This window comes from Phalangium opilio, unplaced genomic scaffold (assembly GCF_054372755.1).
Source record: "Phalangium opilio isolate 3A_F unplaced genomic scaffold, DU_Popi_V2 ptg000003l_1, whole genome shotgun sequence".
In the NCBI taxonomy this organism is placed as follows: domain Eukaryota; kingdom Metazoa; phylum Arthropoda; class Arachnida; order Opiliones; family Phalangiidae; genus Phalangium; species Phalangium opilio.
In genome coordinates this window covers 13614206-13626281 of record NW_028324145.1, presented here as the reverse complement: position 1 = coordinate 13626281, position 12076 = coordinate 13614206, and the positions used below count along the sequence as shown (strand labels likewise).

Genomic DNA, 12076 nt, shown 5'->3' with positions numbered 1-12076 from the left:
CTCAATCACTTTTTTTTCGGTGGTGGTGTTTTTCATCCCTTCCCCGCATCTTTTTCCCCGTATCTTCTTCTATCCATAACGCGATCCGCTCGTCGACCCGACATTCCTACGTACGATTGGCCAAAAAAAAACCTTGCCGCCAAACGCGTAGAGAATTTTACGCCTGTCAAAAGTCGCATCCGTATGTATCGAAAGCATTAGTAGATCTAATGCCCAAGGAGGTAAAAATCAGGGAGGAGTAGAAATGGAGCCGACCTGGTATAAGCCTCTTCGATGTAAAAAGGGGAATAAACAACAGTCAGTGTCGGGACAAACAGGGGGATTGACACAAAGCCGTCTCTGCGCCTAGAGAGCAGGCGCCGAAAAGCGAGATAGAAGGCAAAGTTTTACCCTCTTAGTCTACACCGCGAACCTAAACTCCCACCTACAATGGGAGAGAAGGGATCGAAGAGTCAGTTCGTCTCCTGTTCAACTCCTCCCTAGTAAGATGAAGTAAGGAAAAAAATATCGCTGGGAAAGAAGGCGAGGGGGTTGGGGTTGAAAAAAAGATAAATACAGAACACATCCGAAAAAGATGGCTATATCTTTGAAATCTTAACAGGCTATCTCGACTTTGAAAACGCGTTGGAATTAACTAGGGTTTTTAAAACAAGTAAACTTGAGAAGATGACCTCGAGGCTGCTCGCTGTAAGGAGTCTAAATACAACGTGAAAAATTAATTAAAATTATCGCCTATTGATAATTGAAATTGCGTTTTAAACGATGGATGAAAAATCAAGTACATCTTGAAATATCTCGTCTTCGTGCATCTTCGAACTTTCCCGCCGCGAGTTTTAAATTAGGCTTAGCGTTTAACCAAGGCTTATAACGCCTCTTTTAGGTTATTTTAATTTAGGGTTAAGTACGGTATTATATTGTTGGAAGCTAAGCCCAAATAAATATTTATCGTAAGTAAATGCTTTCGAACAACGTTTGGTTACTAATGAAACAATATTTCCTCTCAATTCAAGGCGACAAAAATCCCGTTTTAGCAGCAGATGAAGAAATTTAACACAAGAAAGTTAGAGGAACACTTAAGTTTACATCATCCATAATTACACAGCTTAAGTTTTTCTCATCACGCGACGATGGGAGACGGTTAAAGAAATCCCATGGATTCAAGACTCAAGATGACAGGTAGAAAATGTTTTTTTTCGTGATATTTTTCTTCTTATATATAAAAAAAAGATCAAACGGTTATAATCTCAAGTAGTGAGAACCTTTTAAGACCTTCAAGGTCACAGGATATCCGTCCTATACCCTATATCTCTTTTAAAGTTAAAAAAAAAAAAAAAGAAACAACTTCGACCCAGGAAGACACGTCGTCAATTGCAGGTATATAATATTCTTTTAACTAGGTATATCTTTATTGTCCACGCAAGATAATTTACCCCCCCCCTCCCAAATCAATTTCCGAAGTTAAACCCGTTATAAATTAGATAGTAAATTAACGAGGTCGCTATCTTAATCGTGGAATTCCAGAAGAAGAAAAAAAACACCGTGGGAAAATTAAAACTGCATGCGGTGACATTTTGGGAAAAATTATTTCTTTAAGTTTAATTTTTGTTAAGTTTCGTGTCACTAAATCTAGATGTAGGTATATTATATAACATTCCAGGGAATATATAACTAAATGCCCTTTCAGACGGCACAACTTGACTCAACTAGATGGGTCAAAAATTTCAGTCAACAAAAATTGGTTTAATTTGGTGATTCAAATTGTCCAACGAACCAACCAGTTTACTCTCAACTGAAGTTGACTCATGTAAATGAGTCAAAAATTTGTACCGTCTGAAGTGGTATCGAGATGATGTGTCAAGTGATAGATTAGTATCATTGCTTCTAATATAGACTTAAAAAATAAAAATACCTCCTAAGGGGATTACTATATAACGCATTAACTTGAAAACGATTATTTCGCATTACAGTATCCATCCTTCATCTTGAATTTTTTTTATCGCGATTTTTAAAATTTTTAAAAATGAAATAGGGTTAATGTCCCTAATGAATATAATTATATTAGTCATGATTGAATTTTAATTCAAAGTTAATATTCAAATTGAGCCCCAGAATACTTCGTGAATTCGGTATTCTATACTGAGTTCAATATTTTGATCATTTTATTGCTAAAAGTGTATTGAAAATACACCTAAACATTGACATTTCGTAAAACCTACAACCAAAGCTCTTTTAGCGTATAAATTAAATTGTTTTACTTCTAAATTTCATTCATATCACGTGAATGAAGTTGACGAGTAGGGATTCAACAAAAAAATGTCGCGAATGATATTAAAACTTTTTTTTTTTGAAAAAAATTTTTAAAATCGGATAAAAAGCAGGTTTGAAAAATGTGTCTGTAAAACTTTTTTTATATGGTGCGGGCTAATCCCCGAAGAAACTTTAATCTTTAAGTACTTGAAAAAGAAGAAAAAGATTTCTCTATGAAAGAAACGGATCCGTTTAAAGAGTCTAGAATAGAATTCCGAAATATTTTATAGACGGCGAATAATAATTTAATATAAAAATGTCGACAAAGTAATAATAATAATGCTACCTACATAGATAGATAGCATTACTATGTACTTGTTCAAAACGAATAGCGTATAAAAATCGTTGAACTCAAAAGTAGTCTTAACTTAAGTCATTCAATACAGCAGCGGGAGCGGGAGTAGCGCCAGCAGATTTGGCGCGTATTATTGAATCCAATTTCTAGTTATAGCGAACGTCGTCTATTCAAAAGTGACGTAAAAGAATAATAATAGCGGTCCATAGAAGATGCCTTCTCCTTTTTTCCTCCTTAACATAAATTACAGTCGCGCGATGCGAAGATTCGCCATGTAGCTTTTGATGCTTTCTGCTCGCCATGGGACAAGTAATAACGGGGTCTCATCGACGCTCATGCAACAAACGCGATTCTACGAATCCCATTTATACTGGACACCCTTAACACCAAATGCACGTAACTCGGAGATAAATCTTTGATTAAGTAAACTAAATACCATATTAAGTACAGAATATACATTTTAGGACATACGTTATTTTCGGAATTAAATAAATGGGGCTATGAAAAGTTGGGGGGATGGAAACTTGATATAAAAGCAATATCATAATTGTCCTTTTTGACTGGGCGTTTTCTACGAGGTCAATTCCTGCGGCGATTGGATGAAGGGGGCATTTTACTTGACACGCATACCCCGGGGCATCGGGTACCAGCAACTTAATACTTTAGATTGAAGACACCAAACATCTCAAAGGGAATGTTCCCTAGACGTATACCCATCCCCGAGTAATTAGAAACCAAAACACTAAGCTGGGTAACATTGAATTCTCAAAGCGAAATTAAGAGTTGATAAACGCGGGAAGAATGGTGCACTAGAAGGATTCGTGTTTTACTAATCATTGCAGCTTTGTTTGTGGTTAGATAATGAATGAAGGCGAACAAGATGGACATGGGAGGACAGAACGCCATGTCCTTGTTATACAGTATTACCCATCAGCTCGCGAACAATATACATAACTAACTCCTCTATAAAGGACACGAATAACAATGGTCGAGCTAGGAGAAGAAAAAGACATTTAATTTTTCACGAATATAAACTTCTAAGTTTTATCCAGGACACGTCGGAGTTTTCTCTTCATTCGTAACTATACTGTAAGGTTTCATTTAGTAAAAAGGGTTGAGTAATGTTTGCATGGCACGCCTAAGTCACTTCGGAACTATCTTCCGAATTAAAGCCCGATGTTTTATAAATAATATTCCCAGGGGGCAATAAGTTTCCTTAATATTAGATAGAGCGGAAGTGCGGCGGATGATATTATATCCGAGATTGTCTCGACCCTGCTCAGGGACATTAAATATTGAAAATTAAGGTATATATATTGTTCTTTCTTAAGAAAGCGGCGGATATTTCACGGAACTTTTACGGACCTGTAGTATAATACGTACGAGAATATTCATGTAGTTTCAAAATCAAGAGAATTATTTTATTTATATTAACAAGAGAAAATATTTTCTAATCTCTCAAAGATGAAGCATATAATCCTGTGGGATTTGGTATATTGAAATGAGACCGTGCTTTGCTTCATTCATTACAATAGCAATTAAATTAATAGTACTTAAATCGAGTCTTATCTCAGTTCATTGCGCAAAGAGCCTTTCCAATTGCTATCGCAACTTTTATTAAAAATTTAAATCTAAAAGTTTGTTTTCATTTAAGAATATCCTAGATTGGAGATCATTTACAATATCAGCTATTTAAACTCAACTTAGTAAACCTTACGAACATTTAAAGACTTGTCTGAGGCGATTAGAAAATTCATTTTTGGAATATTATAAACAAACAAGGCATTAGTATATATTCGAATTTGATGAAATAAGCAAAAATAAAATTTAATCCTAAAACCAACCAACGCAAACGCAGCTTAAGCCTAGACCAAATGCTGCTTAGTTTTAAACAGTATAAACGGGCAGATACTCGAGTTTCTTAGGTTAAGCGAAAAAGCGCCGCTCGGCGCTTGTTTGAAGTGTAGCGAAAAAGTTCCCACTAAACTGCAGAAGGCATCGGACAAGATTACGCCCTGGGGTAAGGAAAACCCCCGTCCAACTCGGCCTCTAGGAATATTCTCTCCTCTTCTCCGTAAATAGGGATGCTGGGAAAGAGAGGAGAGACGGATGGAAAAAGGTCTTGCATAGTATTCAATCTGAAAAGGCGGGGTAAATACTATTCGCCATCTATCAGCGATTGATTCAACTAAGTGGGTCCCCCAAAAAATAATTTTGTTTGGTTTAATCGAATATTTATTTCAAAGTGGAAGACAGATTTATAGACGTAAAATGAGTACGTCACATGACTGGATTATAGCCTCATCCCCAGTTTAATTTTACATTCCAGGATCATTTTAAGCTTTCGTTCATCAACCATCATTTAAATATTCGTAGCCTCATCATTAAAATTCAAGCAATCTTTTTAAATTTAAAAAGAAAAAAAGAAAAGCGGAAATAAAAAAAATTGGGGTTGGGTTTCCTTGGATTCTTAATTATAATCCGCGGTAGCAACGGCACGAGGACTTCTTATTACACGGAAAAGATTGGGTTTGATATATTTTCCGAGAGCATCGGGAGGAAGAAAGATGGGATGAAGAGAAGCTCAGGAGCAGAAAGAGAGAGAGAAGGATAAAAAAACTCGAAAAGGAAAAGTTTTTCCAATGAACTCAAAAAATGCCATTTCAGCTCTTTCTTTCTGTCGATACTAGGTGGCGCGGGGGAATGGGGTAGGGTTGGCTTTTCAATGGACATTTTCCCTTTCCAGAAAGTAGAAACCCCTCCGCTTCTCTGCCCTTTAAAGACGGGGAAAACCAAGGCCTATTCGACTCTAGTTTTCCTATTGAAATCTCCAATCGAGCTTTCAGGCCTCGGGCATTTTTAAAGGCACCTTATCCTCCGGCTCTCCCCCTCCCCTCCCCTCCCCTCCCATCCGCTTTTGTATAGAAGAGACGCCAGAGGACGCTCCCCCAGAAGCAATAAGCCCCTAGCGTTATTCGCCGACGCCATCAGTTTTATCAGCTATAGGAAGATGAGACGTGATGGTGTACAGCGTCTAAAATGTTCTTTCTAACCAAAATAAATAACGGTACAGTATATATGTTGTACGGAATTGGGATTAATTACGTCCTTCATTATAAAATGGTAGTATATTCAGTGCTAAAATTCAACAACATTTTAGGCCTAATTCTATACTAACAAAAAGAGAAGCGTAATTTTTCGCCTGAAAAGGCACGACGAAATGCCATTAATTATTGAAATCCCAAAGGAATCCGCTTAAAACCTATCGCCAAATGTTGTCAAATATCCCAGGGAATCTCCATCAGAAATGGGAGGAAACATTTTTTTTATCACCCCCAAAAACAAAAGTGAGGAAAATGAGATAAAAGTTTTACTTGAGTCAACAACGAAGGAGACCTAATTATTTCCGGATACGAAATTTCTCGCATCCACTTCTTAAGCTCGGGAAAAATATCTTGTTTTTTCTTTCTTTTCCTTAGTAAAACAATGCGCTTACTTAATTCTACCATGAATTTGAGATTATTGTAGTTACGCGTTGTTTCGTTTACAATCGAATCAAGTTGGAGGAACTACAGTGGCAACTTTCAATGGGAAATGTAAATAAATTCTTGATAAATCGGACCGTAGCTATTTTATCCAATAGAAAATCGTTGTTTGAACGAAAAGGGCCCGGGTTCCTGGAAGGAACGTAAGGAACTAAGGCGAAGGAAGGAAAGGAAGGAAGGGGGTAAACTTTAAAATTATTCTATCCCTTTTCCCACTGCCACAATTTTCCCAAAGGAGATAAAGCCCGAGAAAACTGGTGTATAATACAGTAACGGCATGCATGCTCGTGCTTGAATAGGGCGCGGGATTTTCGCTTCGATGTTATTTACCAAGGGCTGCCTTTAACGTTTTTGGCGCCAATTTTACCTCTTTCCCGCGCGCGGGCTTCTAGAAATTATGGTTCCGATAGATTTTTAGCACGTGTAAACATTTGACCAAGGCTTAGGCTATTGAAAAGTTAAGGCGGGAACTTTTTTGCCCTTATTAAGTAGAAACGGTGTTTGTTTTAGAAAACCCTGACGCGCAAAGTTTAGATAAAGAAGAAGGTCCATTGGGTGATGATATTTTCATTCAAATATTGAAAAGTCGCGCCGAGCCAAAGCAAAATTATTTGGGTTTTTAAAATTTTCCCCCCATAAAGGCGCGCAGTTTCCGAATCCCATTGAGAATAATCGGAAGGACCAGAGGCTAAAATTAAAACGTCCTCCTGACTTCATCAAAGAAGCTTGTCCGTGCCTGAGATGATAAAAGGACCAGGGCTGCTAATATTCACCCATCTTCGTATAGAGTTTGCTTTTTGACGCCCAAAATTTCGTCCGCTCGCCCGCGCTTACTCTTAAGGTATCGACACTTGTATTGAAAATTATTAAAGCGTAAACGTAGCTACGGGTAATTTTCGCTAATTATTTCCATTAATAACTATAATTTCCGCCTGGAACGAAATTTGAGCGCAAGGTTTTTGATAAATTTCTATAGAAATTCCAGCTTATTTAGTTTTAATAGAAATTATGTAAAGTATTTTTAAAAAACTGAATAATTACTAAACTTAAGAGTAGCGTAAATGCCGCTTTCATTTTAAATTAAAGCAAAAGTATTTGATTAATTTTACTAGAAAAATTCTCCGAACCAAGTTAAGAAACCTTTATAGGAAATATTATTTGTTTTCATAAAATATAGTTGCCTAGCCTCCCGTCCGCGTGTAGTGAACTCGAGCTCCGTCTGGCGTTGCTTCTTAGCACGAGGGAGAATACCCTAATGGCGACCTCACCCCTGTGTGTTGGTTTCTCTGTAAGCAATTTCCGAAATGTTCTATTGACAAAATAATAATGACAAAAATATCTTCCCTTATATATGATCTTCTTTATAACTAACGAATAGAGCATCGAAACTTTACATATAAAGCATAAATATAAGTCTAAGCTGAGAATCGGGACTAATGCTCAGCGAAAGAAGGAAAGCCATATCCCCACATACACAGCAAGATAGTGAGTGAGACGATGGCATCGAGAATCCAGTAGCTTTTTTATTATTGAAGACCCAAGGAAGGGGGAAATGCTTCACGCAGTACAACTTCCATCCAACGACGCAATTTTTTCTTCCTCTTCTTCTTCTTCCCGTATTTCTACATCATCTTCTGGCGCTTCTTCTTCTAGATCTTTTTGCTATTCCTAGTTCTCCCTGAGCGCGATGGACTCTCGGCTCAATATAAACGGAAGCACGGCACAAGCATCGGGGCCCGAGGGCTAAACCCCAGACAAATAAGATTTCACCTAGACGCTTGACTGCTGATGTTTGGTATTGGATTGGATTTTTACGTTCACGTGTTGTTGAAATGTTCAGTAAGGTCCTATTAAAGCATCGCTCAACTAAACTCCTCTGCTCATGTGTTGAAATGTTCAGCAAGGTCCAAAACTCTCCTAACGAGTTGGTGGTTTAACTTCATACTGACCATGCAAATCGCCCAGAGAAAATACCAGATTTGGATCTCAAATGACTTCATTCATTCTACCGGAATGTTGATACAGGTACTTTGCAGTTTGGCTTGCACAATAATTTTCGCTGTCGTTTAGCATTCTCCCATGTAAGGTTTCCCACAGTTCGGTTCAAATCGGTTTTGGACTAAAACTGAAACTGAACTGAAACTTTTCAGTTAGGATTTTCAAGAACTGAAACTGAACTGAAATTATCAGTTCGGTTCAGCCAAGAAACCGAACTGATCAGTTCAGTTTTCAGTTATAACTGAACTGAACCGAAAACCCCAGATTGTAACTATTAACCGCTAACGTTTTCTACTACTACTAAATATTTTGGAATCGTTAAGTGCCATACCTTAAGAGTCGTGTTTATTTCACAAACTACTAATTATTAACATTGAACAATTTAACTTTGACTAATTAACTAATTATGATACCCTTTTTCTAATGTTGTTAATTTAAATAAGAACCACTTCTTCATGGAGTAGCAGTTCTTATTGAAATTAACAACATTAGAAATATTAAAATACCGTGGATCAGAAATTCAATATCTACGATACGATACGGATACCCTCTTTAGTTACTAATTATTGGTATTCTTTTAGCCTGTGTCTCTCTGCAGAGGGTCCCAGCTAATCACGGGACTTAAATTATTAGCTTATTTCTATGCATAATTAAATATGCGCGACATAAATGATGGAATATATGCGACATAAATGATGAAATATACGCGACTCTAATAAGGTAACTTTACGCTACACATCCCCCAAAATATCATACAGCATGCAATACTAAACGATGCCAGTTTTCTATTGTTCTACTAATGTTTGCGGGAACGTATTGATATCGTTTCTCGCGATAGATCGAAAGAGTACTTAAATATATCTTCAGTTCAGTTTTCATCAGTTCAGTTTAAGAAATAAACCGAACCGAACTGAAAACTGATCAGTTTGGAGATGTGCAAACTGAAACTGAACTGAAGCAATCAAATCAGTTTAGTCCCTAAACTGAAACCGAAAATAACTGAACTGAACCGAAAACTGAACTGTTTGAACTGAACTGTGGGAAACCTTACTCCCATGCAGATAAGAAAAAGGTAGGTACTTCACTTGATATTACAAATTTTCCAAACGAAACGCGCGTACCAACTCTACGCGAGTATTATTTTGTCGAAACAGAATCGATTTTTTTTCATCCTTCTTGAAGCAGCAGAGCTTCTTCCCTTTTTGCATCATAGTACGACATAATACGAGTCAATTCGGGGAGAGGGGGACTCCTCGGGCGACCCCCTAAGCCAAACCTTCTATATATTCCGTTTTCCAACGAATGCGGCAGAGTCTGCAGAATCGGATCTTCCCATCCTTCTCCTCCATCTTCCCTTCTCAGAAGGGATGCTGCTCCGGGGATAATGCCCGGAGGCGGATTTATTCCGGGAATAAGCCACGGGCGTAGCTACGGCCTTAGACACATTCAGAGACGATTTCATCTAGGTCTTAGAACATACACCATCGCGCCGATGCATCCTTGATCCACTATCTATACTTGTTGGGATCGTATATACTACATATATATACTCGTATAAGCAACGTTTGCCCCAATTCGCTACAATATTCACGCACGATATTGCACGGTAGAAGTAATACTTCAACGGCGAGTGCGAGGTCTGAAGTCCCGAAGCAAAGACTACTAGACTTGGTCTTAGCTGAACCATGACATACTTCTATTTATCAGGTTACATCTATTGGTATCTAGGCGTTCGAGTCCTCTGAGGAGGACGTTGGAAAATATATACAAAGCCCGCTTGGTTTTGTCGAGGAAGAAATGGCTGCCAGCAAGGCCGGGCAACAAAATTACCCGAGGCTTCTTTGACGGTAGACTGAAGCCATGGGCGCCGCCCTAGCGGGGACAAAATGAGAATTTTTCCAAAGGGGCCCACGCTTATATAACTATACAGCGTTTCTTTTAAAAAGGGAAGCCTACGGGAACAACGGCGTACGAAGCTCCGCGAGCGACAAGCTAGAGGAAACAAATTGATCTTTAGAATTGCAAAAGGCTCTTCCGTCGCCCGCCGTTGAGGATAAAAGAGGAGAGAAAAAGATTTGGATGTCGCAATATGAGAAGATACTCGACGAGAAAAACCCACAACCCTCGACAACTAACACCCACCCAACCGAACCCAAACGGAGAAAATGATTCTCAGAGAGTTACGAAAAGAAAATTCAAGCGTATCAACAAAAATATGAATAGTCAAACTTGTAAAGATTGCATCGACAAATTTTTTTTTTCCAGGTTTCAATATCAGGAATGCAACTTATCATATTCATCAAAGCATTTTGAATAGTTTGTCATTCAAACTTATCAATGAAAACACGTCTTAGGACCGAGTACAAAATAGTTAATACGGGCACATTTAAGGTCTACTGGTACATGGGTAACCCAGATCCGAGAAAAGGGCAGACCTACGGTTAACGAACCGGACTGGTTTCAACTAACCCCAAAAAACGGAAGGGCAAGCAAGTACGCGTATAACATCGTAATATATACTCAATGAAGGCGGCGGACGGGCTTCCCATAAGTAATACGTCCATCTCTGTAGCTAAGGGACCATGGAATGGACTGCTTCTAGGAACAACCCTTCGTAACTTCGGATACGCTATCGTTAGTAGCACGGTCAGAGTCAGGTTCTTCCGCCGCTTCATAATTCTAGCGAAATGGTCTAAAGAGAAGACTATGTCTGTACCAATATACTGCTCTTTCTCAATTCCCTTCGATGAACATCGTGATCTCTCTTAGCTTTTGGTGGCGACACATAAAAGCAATAAGGTAGAGGAACCCACAAGCAGCAATCTTCTCTCCATAATGTTTTCGGACATCGGCAAACTCTTCCAACGAAGAACATCTCATATTCCGCTCATAGTACACCCTCTGCAGTATAATTGGTCCACGATGTGGTAGCGAAACAAGGAGGTCCCGTTAGATTGTCGACGAGAAAATTCGGTTATCGTCAGAACGGTCTCTTTTCGGCGCTATGAGTCTTGACAGGTCGTCGTCGACTGGCGCCCACCCTCTGCCCTGGTATCTCCGCCTTCGCCTGTCGAAGTTGATCAAACAAATGGACGAACGGGGACCAGCCGCCAAATTGAGCTCGTCATGATCCTTTACTCGCTTGCCCCCCTCCCGTTTCATATAGAGTGCCCTGTATATCAGATATAACTAGGTTTAACCCCCTCGCGCTTTCCAGCTAGGACCAAGACGCTCACGAGGGAATGAAGTCAGCGCCACTATACCGTATAACTCCTACACCGCCCTGAATTACATTTGGGGATCGGTTCGCACTAGTAGTTGAAGTCCAACTGAAGTCTTCTATCGTCTGCTAACTAGCACACCCACAATATTCACAAAGTCACACGTTCCTCGCAAGTGGCGCCAAATTTCTACTGGTGAAAGTCGAGAATACAATAAAGACAAGGCATCATGTCACGTGGCCACAACAATCTTCGGGTTAAACTCAAATTTTCTTGCCATCCAATGGGAACTGCGACAAAAATTACGTAATAACGTTATATTCCGCTCATCCAGGCTCTTAGGTTAGAAGATTTTCACTTGGCGGCGGTTGCAAGACTCTAGCTCATCTTGCCATGGCAAGTCTTAGCTATCATCCTATAAGTTCCCACAGGCGAGAGAGAAGAGAAGGAGGAGGGTTAAAAACGGCGCGGCCTGGCTTGATGGAACTAAATTGCATTTCCCACGTCCCGAGACGTCATCCCGGGATATAACTCCCTGCTGAAATGATCAAGTAAAAAAGACACCACGCCGAACCAGGCACTTGGGGCGCAAATCGCGTTTACCAAGAGACACTTCGATAGAAGGCAACTGCGAGCTTCGTCACATCTTCCACTACATAACCACTTTACAGAATATAAGTCTAGCCAAAGACGGGCCCGAGTTCCCAAAC

The 12076-nt window shown here is 39.2% G+C and overlaps 1 protein-coding gene across 1 annotated transcript in view; it reads left to right on the top strand.

Moving 5' to 3' along the window:
- Positions 1–312: 312 nt before the first annotated feature.
- Positions 313–12076, top strand: part of LOC149717981 (uncharacterized) — a 57315-nt gene continuing 45551 nt past the window's right edge. The window contains exons 1-2 of the mRNA XM_089834614.1: positions 313–947; positions 1011–1176. The gene's annotated coding sequence lies outside the window, so the exon portion shown is untranslated. The remainder of the gene's footprint in view (positions 948–1010; positions 1177–12076) is intronic.